Source organism: Canis lupus, chromosome 12, assembly GCF_003254725.2.
Source record: "Canis lupus dingo isolate Sandy chromosome 12, ASM325472v2, whole genome shotgun sequence".
Classification (NCBI taxonomy): domain Eukaryota; kingdom Metazoa; phylum Chordata; class Mammalia; order Carnivora; family Canidae; genus Canis; species Canis lupus.
The window spans coordinates 11,075,193-11,090,906 of NC_064254.1; the positions used below are offsets into that span (position 1 = coordinate 11,075,193).

The 15,714-nt window shown below is 45.6% G+C and overlaps 1 protein-coding gene across 1 annotated transcript in view; it reads right to left on the reverse strand.

The window, feature by feature from the left end:
- TRERF1 (transcriptional regulating factor 1) overlaps window positions 1-15,714 on the reverse strand; it is a 206,502-nt gene that overhangs the window by 115,892 nt on the left and 74,896 nt on the right. The window contains 1 exon segment of the mRNA XM_025418797.3: window positions 6,854-6,936. The gene's annotated coding sequence lies outside the window, so the exon portion shown is untranslated.

A 15,714-nucleotide genomic window follows, 5' to 3' on the forward strand; every position in this document is an offset into this window, starting at 1 on the left:
TGTGAACTCAATCTTCCTTATCATATGAAGGAATGGTCATTTTATATATTCTTTTTTAAGTGGTTTGTAAAAATTAGAAGTTGAATTGACTGAATGTTCTTCCGGAATTAATGAGATTATTGCATATTTTTACTTAAATAATTTATGTCAATCAAATGAAAATCTATATATATGAAGCCATTCCTGCATTCCATAACCTACTTGCATATGGTGGAACATTCACACTCTCTATTGTTGAAATCTACCCAATAGAATTTTATCTAAAATTTTTACATTCCTAAGAGAGACTGGTATACAGCTTTCCTTTGGGGGCTTGCCAGATTTGTTATCAGGGTCATGTTTGCTAGAAAAAAGAATCTGGAAGTTTTCCATCTTTCTTCTAAATCCTGGAACAGTTTATATAACACAGAAATTAACTGTTCCTTGAAAGTTTAAAGGAACTTTCAAAGGCCTTATTATATTTTAAAATATTCCACCTGGCACAGGTTTTTGTGTGTGTATGCATGTATGTGCTTACACACACGCCTGTGTTCATATGGACATTACCATACTTGTATACATTTAAAAGGACCCTGTAAGATACTGATCTCTAATAGAACAGGAACAGTTTTATTATAATTTACTGCCCTCCTTTCCCCCAAGAAAAGGAAGTAAATACCCAAGAGGATAAAGTGCTAAGAAATAACCCATTTTCCCAGGCTTTCATTTTAAGACCTCTTTTTTAGAGGCCCATCAGGTATGCTATCGATGGTGATCAGGGAATACTGAATACTGAACCACCCACACTTCATGGAGGCTGACCGAGCTTGGCATCGGTCTACAACTTGGCATCTTGATCTAGGAAACCAAGATCTGAAAAGAAAAGGAGATCACCAGTCTACCTAGGTCACCCTGAATTCTGTGGTAAAGGTCTTCCAATTTTGTAATCCACCGAGCCACCTGTAAGATGCTGTACCTGTTCACAGCAATAATACTAAGGCTTTCTCTACTTACTGCAGGGCTCCTGGACCAACAACTCTGCAAGCACTCCAAGGGAGCCACAAATAAAGATTCAGGATTATTATGGACTTTAAGTCTGTGTCCGCCCCCACCCCCAACCCAAATTCATATGTTGAAATCCTAGCCACCAATCTGATAGTATGAGGACGTGGGGCCTTTGGGAACCAACTTGGTTAAGATGAGTCACAAGGGTGGAGCCCCATGATGGGATTAATGTCCTTATAAGAAGAGTCACCAGAGCTTCCTCTTTTCACAAGGGCACAAAGAAGAGGTCAAGTGAGCACATAGCAAGATGGCGGTCGCCTACAGACCAACATAAGAGGTCTCAGAATGAAACCTGCCTTGCCAACACCTTGATCTTAGATTTCCCAGCCTTCAGAACCGTGAGAAATAAATTTCTATTTTAAGCCACTCGTCTGTGGTATTTTGTTATGGCAGCCCAAGCTGATTAAAGCAAGAGGGTTGTGGTAACGTCTGTCCAAATGAACACTGAGCTATAACTATACACACCGAATAGCCTGCTGTAGAGAGAGATACACCTGAATAAAAACAAGTGGTAAGGAATCTGAATGAAGATGGAATGTCTACTAGAACAGTGGAGGACTGTGCTGTAGGAGCATATGTGAGAACACAAACAGGACTCAAACGGTGACACTGTGCCCAAGAATGAGGCTGTGAACAGGGCAGTAACTGCATTATGTGGTGTGTTGCTTTTTCTTGAGAAAGACACATCTTAGTTCATGTCCTTGTTTACCGAGGATCCATGAAATGTTAGAGGTCAGTGACATGTCAGGATTAGGTCACCTTTTGTCAGTCAAGATGAAGACCATTCAAACAGCCTGGCAGGAAGGCACAGACCTCAAACCCCTCTTTGGTGCTGCAATTCCAGAATTCCATTCAGAATTTCACACAGGCATGCAAGCAGTCCCCCCCCCCCCCCAAAAAAAAAAGCAATGACAGAGAAGTTGCTTTCACACCAGTCATGGCCTCACACAGAAGCTTAATCCCTGGCTGGAAGGCAAAACATGTTTGTGGCAAAGCCAAGCAGGCATGTGAAGCGAAGCAGAATGAGGAATGTTTTATTACTGTTCTGGATGCCAGGGGTGGTTAGGTGTATGTTTGGGGTTTTTTAATGACTCCAAAAGACATCTTAAAAAGTCATACTCTTTTGGCAGCTCCAAGATGCAACTGTTACAAGTACTAGCCTCCCAGCAACTAATGCACACACTGATTTTCTCACAAGCACCCTTTCCTTTCTGGGGGTTTTCAACCAAATTACATTCTCTCTTTCTCTCCCTAACTCCCTCTATGCCTGTGTGGGGTTTTTTGTTTTTGTTTTTGTTTCATTTTTAAAACAGATTTTATTTATTTATTCATGAGAGACACGGACAGAGACAGAGGCAGACATAGGCAGAGGGAGAAGCAGGCTCCATGCAGGAAGCTCGATGTGGGACTTGATCCTGGGACTCCCAGATCATACCCTGAGCCAAAGGCAGACGCTCAACCGCTAAGCCACTCAGCCGTCCCTGTGCATGTGTTTCTTGTGTGTGTGTGTGTGTGTGTGTGCGCGCGCGCGTGTGCTTTCCCACACATAGAGGCATATGCTACACAACTGAAGGCCAAATCCAACTGAACAGATTTATCATTTGGGGGGTCAAATGGTGGAAAAAGAAAAACTGTTGGTACAATTTTCAATCTGAACTATTTAGGTATTGCAAGATTTTCCTTCTACTGGTAGAAAACGACACTAACAATTCTAAATTAGTGACTTGAGAGTAAATAGTTTCTTCTTTATAAAATGAATTGGATTTATCAAGACTTGTGTTCAAGTGAATTTCTCCTGCTGCACTAAGTCAAATAAAGACAGGCCGTCCTAAAGCTTGAGAGTACTTGAGGGAGCACAGGGTCAACCTGTGCTCTTCTTATCACTAATCTGGGAACCCCCAAATCAAGATACTTCACCCTGCTGAGACTCTGAGAGGTCTGCCTTATGGTACTAAAGGCTGCAGAGAATAATTCACAGCATTTTGTCAGTTAAAATTCAACTGAAATAAACACCCAAGACTAGCTTCGGTGATCCTAAAATCCATCTACCCAGAGAAGCCCAATGGTGTAGCTGGTTTGGGAAGCCAAAGCTGAGGAAGGTCACTTACCCCCTCCAGAGCCTCCAAACTAAGAACATCGGTAGGAAAATCAGCTGGGATACGTCATGACAAGCCTTCAACTATTTATTTATTTTATTTTATTTTTTAAAGATTTTATCTATTCATTCATGAGAGACACACACAGAGAGAGAGGCAGAGACACAGGCAGAGGGAGAAGCAGGCTCCATGCAGGGAGCCTGACACAGGACTCAATCCCAGGTCTCCAGGATCAGGCCCTGGGCCCAAGGCAGCGCTAAACCATTGAGCAACCCGGGCTGCCCAGGCCTTCAACAATTTATAAAACTTTTCAACTAAGAATACATTAATAAGTTACTGTAAAATGAAAATTCCCTCTTTTTCAGGGAGTATATCTACTTTAACTTAACTATATGCTACCTAAAATTTTCTTTCTTAGATTTTCCCCAAAATGAATTCTAAAGCAAAAAGCATTCCATTGGAAAAAAATCCATAAACACTAAATTTTTTAATACTTTTATTTACCTCATCTCTAACTGAACTAATCAGTGACAAATAATATATTTGCTGTGAAGAGAGTTAATTTCCTGGATTAAATGTGCACATAAACACATAAATGTGACAATATTTTGAGATATATGACACTAATAAAGGTAACATTTATTGGGCCAACTACTGGAAGACTGGGCACTTTACCTGGATTACCTCAGTTAATCCTTACAACAATCTATAAAGTAGGTGCTATTCTCACTCCCATTTTATAGATAAGGTTTAAACGAGGAGACTCATTAATGTAATTTAATCTCTACTAACCTAGAATATGAGTTCAGTGTTTATGTTGGCTATAAAAGGGTTGAATAAGCATATGAGAAATTAAGCAGAATTGTAGAAAGCATGGTTAAAACCTACTAGAAGAGCCTACGTTTTAAACAGACTGAAAAGCAGATGCTAACTGCAAGCCTTACAGTGGGAACTGTTTGGGAAGGTTCTGCCTGAAACCAGGCTATGGATTCAGACCTTCACTTGTTAAAAGCAGGTGTCCTCCCACTGTTACTTCCAATAATTAGTTTAAATGAGTAAGGTTTCTATAGCTGATCCAGTATAGTGGATGTCAGCAGCCACTCTCCCCGGTAGCCACTTTCCTTCTTCCCCAAGCAACAGTCATCTTTGTCTCCTCCTCCTCGCCCTGCACTCCTCCAGGAGAGGGATAGACCAATCAGAAAAACCTCCCATCCCTGCCAATCAACAGACGGCATTTACTTGACTACTGGGATTGGCTGAGGAGTGGGCATGTGGTTCTGGCCAATGAAATGCCAAGGTTGGTGTGCTGGGGATGGAATTCTGAGAATGATACTTTCTCAGTCTTTTAAGAAGTTACTGGCAAGGATGCTTCTTTCCTTCAAGCCAAAGGGATTCAACTATAAGCCCAGGAACTTCCGCAGCCATTCGGCCTCCCTGAGAAAAGCCAACCTGGGGATGAACTGACATCACAGAAGAGTAACAGAGAGATGAAAAGATACTGGATGGTTGACATCATGTTGATGTCGGCTGCTATTTCACACCCACAATGCAATCCACCCTATCCCGGACCTTCACAGGTACCATGAGCCATTTGATTAATTCCCTGTGCTGTGGGAGCCCCTTTGAGTTGGGTTTGACGATGGTCACAACCCCAAAGGGTCCGACTGATAAATGAGAAGAAAGCACCAATTCACAGCTTTCTCCTGCATGTTCTTGGATTTTACTTGACACCATTTCTTAACTGTTTCAAGTGGTTTTGTGTTGGCTTTCAAGAAACACTTTCAAGAAATTATGAGTGGCCTTGAACAAGTCACTTGACTTTCCTGAGTCTTCCCAATTGCAAAAAGGATGAAGTTTGACTAGAAGATTTCTTTTGCTCCTTCCAGCCCTCACAGCCAACAGTCCTATGTGGCTGACCTCATAATGTACTCCACCAAACAAAAAACACCTCTTTGAATAGAAACATCCCTTGCAATATAATCCAAGCAATCTGCATCTTTGTTTGGATAGATATTTCCCGTTTGCACCTCTCTATCCCCACTTCTGCACTCAGTTCTGTGCCTGCCCCTCTTCCCAAGGGTCTGATCTCTATGGAAAACACCAGCATGGCTCCCAGCCGTCTAGCTTCTGGTTGAGTGTGCCTAACAGAATACACCATCAGGAGACAAGAGAACTGGGCAGCCCGGGTGGCTCAGCAGTTTAGCGCTGCCTTAGGCCCGGGGCCTGATCCTGGAGACCCGGGATCCAGTCCCGCATCGGGCTCCCTGCGTGGAGCCTGCTTCTCCCTCTGCCTGTGTCTCTGCCTCTCTCTCTCTCTCTCTCTCATAAATAAATGAATAAATAAATAAATAAATAAATAAATAAATAAAATCTTAAAAAAAAAAAAAAAAAGGAGACAGGAGAACTGACAAGGGAGTTTGATGAGGATATTTCGTCTCTTGGCTCTTTCCCAGCTGTGTGGCTGAAGGCTGACTGCATCTCCCCACCAGAGAGAGCCTTTCCATGGAGCTTCTCTTTCCAGTTCTAATAACCGATCCTTCCCTCTTTCTTCTTTCAGGACTACGCATGGTAACAGCTCCCTCACACATAGCTAGCCATGGGGTAGTTCCACATCTTGTGCTCGGATCTCTTAACCCTGCCTACACCACTTAAACAGTCTCTTCAGGAGAGTCTTTTGGATGACTCCACTTGAATGAACCACCTGTTTCTTCCTGGAACCCCAAGACACAATGGCTTAAAAATTAAATCAAAATCAAGCACAGGGCAGCTCTGGTGGCACAGCGGTTTAGCGCTGCCTGCAACGCAGGGTGTGATCCTGGAGACCCGGGATCGAGTCCCATGTCAGGCTCCCTGCGTGGAGCCTGCTTCTCCCTCTGCCTGTGTCTCTGCCTCTCTCTCTCTCTCTCTGTCGCTCATGAATAGATAAAGAAAATCTTAAAAAAAAAAAATCAAACACAACAACAACAAAAAAAGAGGCAATCAACTTTCAGTCTCACATAAGAGAGATGAAAAGTATGGCACCTGCCAAGAAAAACAACCTGCGCACACCAAGACAATCAAATTAGACACCCACCACCCTCCTTTCCCCATTGTTACTGAGGATTGTGGGAAACAGTCATCTCTTGCCATGCCAGGATTTAAACATTAACCAAAAAAAATCTGTTTATACACAAACTTATTGACCCTTCAGACAACTTCTGTGTGAGACGTGGCAAAGGAATCACAGCTATGTGCCCATTTTCTAGAGGGACACACTGAGTCTGGAAGAAAACACAGGGCTAGAGATGATTTGAACAAACAAAAACCCTAGAAATGTCCAGGGCCAGATCAAAGGCTCCTTGGTTCAACAATCTGCCTCTTATAGGCTCTGCGGGATTTCTCAGAGCAGCCTTCTCTACTACAATTCTCCAGAAAGGTCTAATTTAATTCCCCCTGAACACATCTAGAGCTACCACCAGTGACTGTCCTCTGTCACCTTCACTATTCACAACCACTCTGCAAAGTCGAGAGAGACAAGGCACATTCCAAGTGATGCTGAATGCCAATATGTGAATCCACAATCACCAACCATTTCCCAAAGAAACTCTTCCAGAAATTATGGGTGACCAGACCCACAGCAGCCTTTCTCCCCTTATTGGCACATTTTCCACTCCATAGATACCAAAGAAATACTATTAGGACCCCTTCATCACAAAACATTTCAGAGCGGCTACCTGTTTCAGGATTAAGACGCTTAATCTTTCAGGGTCGTCCTGCTTCCATGTCTTCCTCCTTCAGCATCCTCCAGAGCCAGGGCCTGTAGGAGTGACCCAAAAAGCATATTCAGGATATTTGGCTTCAACACGGGAAAGATCCTATGGATCAGGAGAGACTGGAGAAGCAGCCAAAGCTGGAGCCCTGAAGAATCCAACAGCCGATGGACCTGCCCAGGAGGAGGACCCTGCAAAGGCTGCTGAGGAAGGTCCCCGAGGGAGAAGAGCATTTAGGAGAGAAAGACACCCACCTCTATTCCAGTTACTCAGGCCTGAAACCCAGGAGTCTCTGTGACTCCCCTCTTTCCCTCACACGCCACATCCAGTCCACCAACAAAGGATGTCACCTGATTCTTCAAAATACATCCAGACTTACCACTTCTCATCACCCCACCAGCAGCTTCTCTCCTTGGATTACTGCAAGGACTTCCTAACTGGTCTCCCTACTTTCACCCTTGCTTGCCTTTCAACAATCTGTCTATTATGTGGATCAAACTGTACTATGGGTTGGATTGCATCTCCCCCAGATTCTTAGGTTGAAGTCCTAGCCCCCAGTACCTCAGAATGACCTTATTTGGAAATCGGGTTATTGTGGATGTAATTAGCTATTAAGATGAGATCATCTCGGAGTAGGGTGGGTCTCTAATCCAGTACGACTGGTGCCCTTATAAAAAGGGGAAATTAGGACGCAGGCAGTCACACAGAGAGAACGCTGCTGTGTGAAGGTTGGCGTTTTGCTGCCTAAGACCAGGAGCTACCAGAAGCTGGGAGGGGGGCCTGGAACAGATCCTTCCCTAGTGCCTTCAGAGGAAGTGAGGCCCTGCCGACACCTTGATCTGGGACTTCTGGCCTCCAGAACTGTGAGAAAATACCCCACTGTTATTCAAGCCACCCAGTTTGAGGTATTTTGTTATGGCAGCCCGAGCCGCCTGATGCACCATGCTCCCTACGGCAGCCTCAGCGATCATTTAAAAATCACTCTTCTGCTCAAAAGACTTGGAGAGTGTTTCATCTCTTCTCAATATAAAAGACAAAGTACTTGAAATGACCTTCGGGGCCCACGTGACCTGGCCCATCCTCTTCCTTGACCTTTCTTTCTCCCACTCTGCCCATCTTCAATTTCCTCTAGCTAGAATGGCTTCTTCAAACATCCTAAGCAGGCTCCTCCCTCAAGACTTTTTGCATTTGCTCTTCACTCTGCCCAGAACACTCCTCTCCTGGGGCATCCTTTACTTTTTTCAGGTTCTGGTGACAATGTCACTCTCTTAGAGGGACCCTCCCCCACCGCCCCAGCCCCTGTCCTATCCCCCCCACCCACCTTCTCTGTTCTATTTTTTTTGGTAGCATTTACTAGCATCTGACATCTGTTTATATTTTTTTACCTTCTTCCCTCATGCCAAGTCTATCAACTCCCCATAAGCAGGGGCATGGTGTTATGATACATGCCAGAGCCTGGCACAGAGGAGTGTGCTCAAGAAACAGTTGCAGAGAGATTTGTTGGTGGAATGAAGGAAACCAAGAGAAATGAGAGGAGCAAAAAGGAGAAAGCTGTCCAACATCAAAAGTAGCAGAGTCCAGAAAGATAAGGAGTGAAGTGTCCATTGGTTGTGGCAATATGGAGGCTGCAGGTGCCCTGACGATGACAGTCCCTGTGGAGGGCAGGAGCCCTCCGCAGAAAATCCAGCTGGGTCCCTCCCCTGTGCCACATACACCTCCCATAGGCAGGAACCAGCCCAAGTGAGCTGTGTCAACTGAGGAGCAAAATCTGAGGGCACATTCTTTCCAGACATCTGTCTGTAAGGACAGGAGGAGAAGGAATGAGAACTAGAGAGTAAAGGTTTGAGGTTTGGTTTCAGCCAGGAGACTGAAGGGGGTGAGGTCCCAGGAGCCACAGAAGATGTAGAAAACTCATGTATAGGAAGAAGGTTCTCTCTGGCCAAGAGGAGAGATGTGTCCATCTCTGAGTGGAAGAAAATCAGGTTGGGATGAGACCCAATGTCAGTATCCACAAGGGAGCAGAGGCAGGAACCTGAGTGGGCCCAAGCTGAGCTGTTTGAACTTGTCAATGAATAAACAAAGCCAGGTTGTCTCCTGAACGAAGGAAGGGCAGACAAGAGCTTGACAAGGGGTGTGGTGTGGAACACCCCATCAAGGGGAATCATGTAGGTACACGGGCAGCCTGAAAACCAGAAGCCGCCTTAAACTTTGTGCCCTCAGTGCCTCATTGGTCTCACCCAGTGGCAACCAGGGTTGGAGAGCTGGTTGCTGGCCAGCAGCACTGAGGGCCCAGCTGAAACTAGAAGCCATGGTTTCACAGAAGCACAATCCACAGGGCTTTGGGGTGGGGGTGGGGGGTTCTGGATTAGTAGAATCTTCCCAAAACTGAATCCAGAGGCCTCCACAGCTCCATCCGCTTCTGTCAAGGCTGCACCATTGTCCAGGATCCCAGAGTCAGCCCCTAGAGAGCCCTCTGAACACTCCCCAGACTCCTCCCCACAGGTCATAAATTGGGCCCTGTACCCCACAAGAGGGCTCATACTCTGCTGAGCACCCGCAACAGCATGTGTGCTGGGTGCGACACAAGCCAAACCCTCACACGACAGTCTTGTGAGGTGTTTTTAGCTTCCGCATGCAGACGATGAAACTGAGATTCAAGAAATTAAGTAACCTGCTCACGGTCACATGGGTGGCGAGGGCTAGAACTGGGGGCCTGAAACCTTCCATTTCTCTATCCCCCTTTCTATATTCATGTCACCACCCTAGTCCAAGCCCTCAAAGTTTCATTCCTAAAATTCAACAGGATAAATGGGTTTTTACTCACCTGCCAGCATTCCCCATCTACAGGGCACCCAGCCAGGTGAGCCTTCCTACAGCACCATTTTTACCTAGCCCCGTCCTGCTCAGTTTTGGCAGCTCCAGATATGGGAAAATTTCTAAGTCCATAGTCATTCCTTGGGTTCCTTCAACAAGGATGCACTCAACTTTTTCAGTCCTGTTTCCCACAGGCACCCTCTGCTCCACCCCATCCCGTAGCCCCTCCCTTTTCTATGCCTGGCAGACCCAGGTGCCCCACACGCATGTTCTTTCCCTGCAGCCTGCCCCTCTTGGTTGCCTCCTGCAGCCCACTGAGCTGCACCACCCCAGATCCTTAGCTCTTCTGGCTCTTCTGAGCTCACTACATTGACCTTCCACGTAGACTGCCGACCCCTTGAAGGTGATTGATATTAATGTTGAAAATGCTTGGGGTTGCCCACTACTCAACACAGGGTCTTGGTAAACATTACTTGATATGCAGAACAATGCCGATGAAGCTCAGATGGTGCACTGGTAGAAGTTTTTCAGAAAATACAGGAGAACTAGGATGGGCAAGGGAAGGGACACAGGGCCATCTTGAAGTTTCTGGAAGCATACTTATTGTTCCTTTGCAGAAAACACCCGAGTCTGGCATCCTATAAGAGCTATCCCCATGAGAAGGAGGGTGCTAGATTTAGCTCCCCCTCCTCTTCCTGCTCCCACATATTCAAGGTCTTGGCATCCTTCCTTAGCTACCCCTTCACATGCTTTTGCAGACATAGATAGATATCCTCTCTCCTTCTCTCTTCAAGGGAAGAGCTTGAGATGTGAGAAATCCAGCTCAGTGGGGTTCGTGGTGACAAAACCCACCAGCGAAATGGTCAGTGCCAGATGCCCAGAAGTGGGAAAAAGGATACTCCATTTCTAGGGAATTGGGAGTTGCCCCTAATCCACTTCAGTCATCAGCCACGGGCCACACAATAATTCTGGGCTTCGTGGGGCCACAGGAGGAGTATGAGTGGGAAAGACGAAATTCTGCAAAATACTCAAGGGCCATCAGAGAACACCCCATACCGAGAGAATGGGTATCAGCTGAATAACAAGGTCTGGGAGAAAACTAGAGGGCTCAAGGTGATGCTGTCTGCTGAGAGGCCCAATAAGAAATGAAGAGCTCCTCAAACCAGTGGAACCCAAGGAGCAGTGGGGTCCTCATGACCTAGCTGAAATAAGGAGCTCTGGAGTCAGGCCTGGGATCAAATCCTGACCTGGTCACCCAGGGGCTGTCCGTTCTTAGGTTTGTCACTCAATCTCACTGCTCATGCAGCCTGGTCCTGCATGAGCTACTGTGAGGCCTAAATACAACACACGTATAAAAACATCTAGCACAGCACGTGGCTTTACATAAGGGGCCCAATAAATGCTGCCCGCCCCCCCACCCCCAAGCCTTCAAACCTCACAGCTCTCAACCCTGGATAATGAGAGCAAGAACAGAAGCGACAGAGCCCTTCCCAGAGAGAAGTTCTGCAAAGGAAGATGGCAACAGTCAGCAAAAGGAAAGAGAACAAAGGGGCCACCCCATGGCCTCTCAGAGAGAAGCGCCGGACCTCTGTGAACACCCGGGTTTCAAAACACAACAAAGCTTCGGGCCTCAGACCATACCCAAACAGGAAGTTTGTGACAAACTTAGCAAACACACAGGCACAACTGTAGGAGGTTGCACACCACTCAGAAAAGATGAAAACCGGCCCCCCTCAGAGGTCAGTGTGGAATAAAAGGAGCATTCTGAGCACACAAAACTCTTGCTGGGCATCAGCGAGCATCCTGCCTTGTGCTCCTCCTCCCCTTGAGCATGTGGCCCAACCCACATGGAGCTGCTCTGGTTTTCCAAAGCCAGGGTCTGGCCACTGCTCCCCACTTTCTGTCCTTTCCCTACCTCTGCAGGCATCAAGGACAGTGAACACCCTGAACAGCAATCAGGAGCCCGGGTGACTCAGGTGCGTGGGGTCACTCTTCACCCGGGACAACTGAGCACAGAAAGAGGAAGTGATGTGTGGAGGTGCCGGGCCAGTGTGTGTTTCATCAGGCACCCCAGCACTTCACAGCGGGGTCATCAGGCTGCCATTTTCCCTCCTCTGCAATGCTGCCTGCACTAACATTTGCATTTGCACTGTTTACACTGGCATGAGCACTAGCACCTCACTTCATGTGTTTGTAAGTGCAGACAGAAAGGGACGCACCAACCTCCACGATCTGTGACCCATCTCCCCACCTAGACTGAAAACCAGGAGGTCTCTTCCCCTCTATTCACAATATCCGAAACCTGTGGGTTGAGCCACATGCTTGGTGAGTGCACTCCAGAAAATACTTGATAAATTAAATGAACATCAATGCCACTCACTACCTTAACCCCCCCCCCCAGGTTGTGTCCCTCATGTCTCGATACACCCTTAGCAGACAGGTCCCCAGTTCCAGCCCTCCCGGGTGAAAGGCCCAAGTGTAAACTCAGTCCTCTGATAATCAGCCTCACTGCCCACCCCCTCCTTGGCACCTCCGGCAGTGGTTTCCCCACCTCCCCGAGTTGGGTTCCTTTAAAAAAAAAATGACTCATTTAGGAAGAGACAAAACCAGAAACTTCAATGGTAAAGATAAAACAGCACCAAGTCTCTTTCAACATCCCCTACTCCATGTAGAATTTAGATCTGATAAAGACTCCCCAAACTGGACCTCTTAATTCGGAACTTACGGTATTTATAATTCTTCTAGCGAAAACATTTCCAGTAACATCTCCTCTCTGAACTTTTCAGGGTCTTCTTTAAAAAAAAAAAAAAGATTTATTTATTCACTTCAGAGAGAGTGAGGAGGGGCAGACGGAGAAGGAGATAGAAACTTTAGCAGATTCCTCGCTGAGCGGGACACAGGGCTTGATCTTACAACCCTGAGATCATGACCTGAGCTGAAACCAAGAGTTGGACACTCAACTGACTGAGCCACGCAGGTGCCCCCAGGGTCTTCTTTATAAATGGCCTTTTTATAAGTCAGGCCTCTAGTCAGTAGCTTTTTCAAAATGAAGGAATGAGAAAGTAAGTCCATGTTCTCAACTCCTGGGCAAAAATCATTTATTTGATGTTTCACTATGTTTATGATTCCAACTAACCAGACAAAGGACATTGGCATTATTATCACTGGTCTACTGAGAATCATGGGGAATTTTTCTTAAAAAAGTAAAAATTCTGGGTAGGTAACAAGTCTATGTAACACTGGTGCACAGTATTTGAAAGGAATAAAATTATATAATACCATAAGCAGAACTGTAACATTTTGGGGCCAAAATGAGTAATTAGGAGACTCCTTACTCAGGGGTTCTCAACATTGGCTGCATTAAAAAAATTCCCAGGTCCCAGCCCCAAAGATGATTCAGACACCTTTAGGCTGGAGTGGGGCTCTGGCATTGGGTATTTTTAAAGTTCCCTAGTGATTTTAATGTGCATCAGGATTGAGAACCACTGATCTACAGCAGATAAGAAGACTGAGATCTAAACAAATTAAGGTACAGTTCAAGACTGCATAGCCAGAGCCAAAACCAGAACCAAATCTGACATTTATGACTCCTTATCCAGTTCCCCAGTCTTGCTCGGATTCTTAGCATTCAAAGATTTGTTTAAAACTTTTTTTTTTTTTAATTTGGGGGACTAAACACAGAGTTGCCAACTTTTTGTTTTGTCAAGCAAGGGTACTTTTATAAATATCTACCAATTATGTCACTGCTTCCTGACAGGTCCCTTGCTCATTTGCATACCAGCCACCCTTCTTACCCCAATCCCTGCCCAAGAGGTAAGATGTGATAGTATCTGGCCCCTGCTTGCAGTCTCCTTCCCCTTCACTCCCTCTCACTCCTCACCAAGATCCATGTGATAAATCCAAACAAGACTCAGGCCTCAAAAATTCAGCATCTCCTCCTTTCCCTAACTCTATGATATCAATTTCTGAAAGCCCCTTCACTAACTGCAGACTACTTCCCAGTCCCTTCAAACCCAGCCTTCACCTTCCTGCTGACATGTGACAGCTAATATTTGCACAAGTTGCAACAACCAATATCCCCAGTTTGTTACTTCATGCATACTGTCCCTCTTACATTGTTCCCTAATCAAGGATATACTGGAAGCTTTTAAAGAGGACTTTCTCTAAGGAATCGAATTAGGGGTGAGGGGAGGGCAAGGGGAGTTCTCTTTATCCTCCTCAGTTTTAATTTGGGGTAAACATTTATTGTTTTTTTAATGGGACAGAAATCTCTCTCTCTCTCACACATACACACACACACACACACACACACACACACGTTACAAAATATATCTACAAATACTATCTAAATGGTTTGCTTCCACTCTGTAAATATAGAAAATCGCCTGGGAAGTCTCCGTACACCCAAGTCCTAAATGTAAATGATGTCTGGGTGGCAGGATTATGGGTGGCATTAATTTCAGTTCCTTTTCTTCTTTGCTTATCTTTATTACGTTTTTTATTTGTGTAATAAAGGAATAATGAAAGTTTAAAACCTGAACCAAAGCATGATCTGATCTCTGAAACCCACATAGCATTGAGAAGCAAAGGTGCCAGAGCAGGTCCCAGTCTGGTATGCAGAGAATCTCCTTTTTATAAAATGAAAGATGTCTCTCCAGGACCGAGTCTACCATTGCAACTGACCCCAAGCCACACCCAAATCCTGCCGGTCCCCAATAATAGATATAGTAGAGGTGCCTTAGCCCAGCTTCTTCCAGGGCTCGTCTGGCCTCCTCAGCTTCATCTCCTCCTTCTCCCTGAATTTCAGCCACATGGATCAGCTGTTCCACCTGAGTGTCTCCTCTGGTTCCCTGCTTCGAAGTTTCTACCTAGGCTGTGTCACTCAGCCCTACTGGTTTCCTTCCTGAGTCTCCGGCAAGGCAAACAGCCACACCCACCCCAAGGAACAATCAAAGCCATAACTTATAGCTCAGAAGCCCAGAAACTCTTAAGATGGAGTTGTAAACTATGGAATGCTCCACAGTCCCCACTGCTCCCTACTATCTAACAAGTCAATGAGGAGGGGTGAGAGAGTCTTCCAGGCAGTAAGAACCAGGAGCTCAAAGGCCTAGAGGATGGAGGATGTGTAGTGTGTTCAGAAAAGGAAAGGGCACTGGGGATGTCTAGAGCATCTCTTCGCATGTCCAAGACCCAGCAGAGAAAAATAAAAAGAAATTTAACACCAAAATGTACAAGAGCTAGAAAAGAAAGGCCCAACCAAAGGGTTTTCATCCTTCCAACTGCTTGCCTACAATTTACTCTACTCTTCCAGTGTCTAGCTGGGTCTTGGCCAACAGGAGTGGGTGGAAAAATAGGAATAGAGAAAAAAGAAATGAGATTAAGCAACACCATATGGAGGAAAACTGAGGTCCTCTCCGTGCAACATCAAATCTTCCTAAGTGACTCTGTGTGACTCCTGAGGGGTGTGGGGGACATTGTGCTTAAGCCTCTCCTTAGGTCTGCCCCAAAGATGAAGGACATTTACAATTATTCAAACTTCTGGGACCCTCAAGAAACATTTTTTAAGAACTATGAACCTTCAAAACTGCTGAAACACAGACTGGCCATGCTCTACCCAAAAGCCTCTCTGGCCTGTGTGAGGCCTTTGGGGAAATAGTCATGGAGGCCTTTGGATCAACACCACCTCCTCCTTGTTACAAGGAAGCTTTCAACAATTATGGTTCCTCAAATGTCCACCTTCACTGGGCTTGAATCTTGACTAATGGTACGGCTCATCTGTCCAGGGAGAAATACTGCTCTGCAGAAGTGTCGTACTATTTTAGGTAGGGGTACATGCCTGTCTTCTCTCCCCCAAACACCCAACTAGACTGTTAGCTCCTACCGAGTTCAGCTCTAGCTTATTTTCTTTCCTTTGAAAAAAATCCTCCCTGTTGGCTTTCAATGGGCATTTACTAGCTAAGTAGAAAAGCAACCCTCAGATCCATCAGTTCTTACCATGTGGTCCCTCTCCC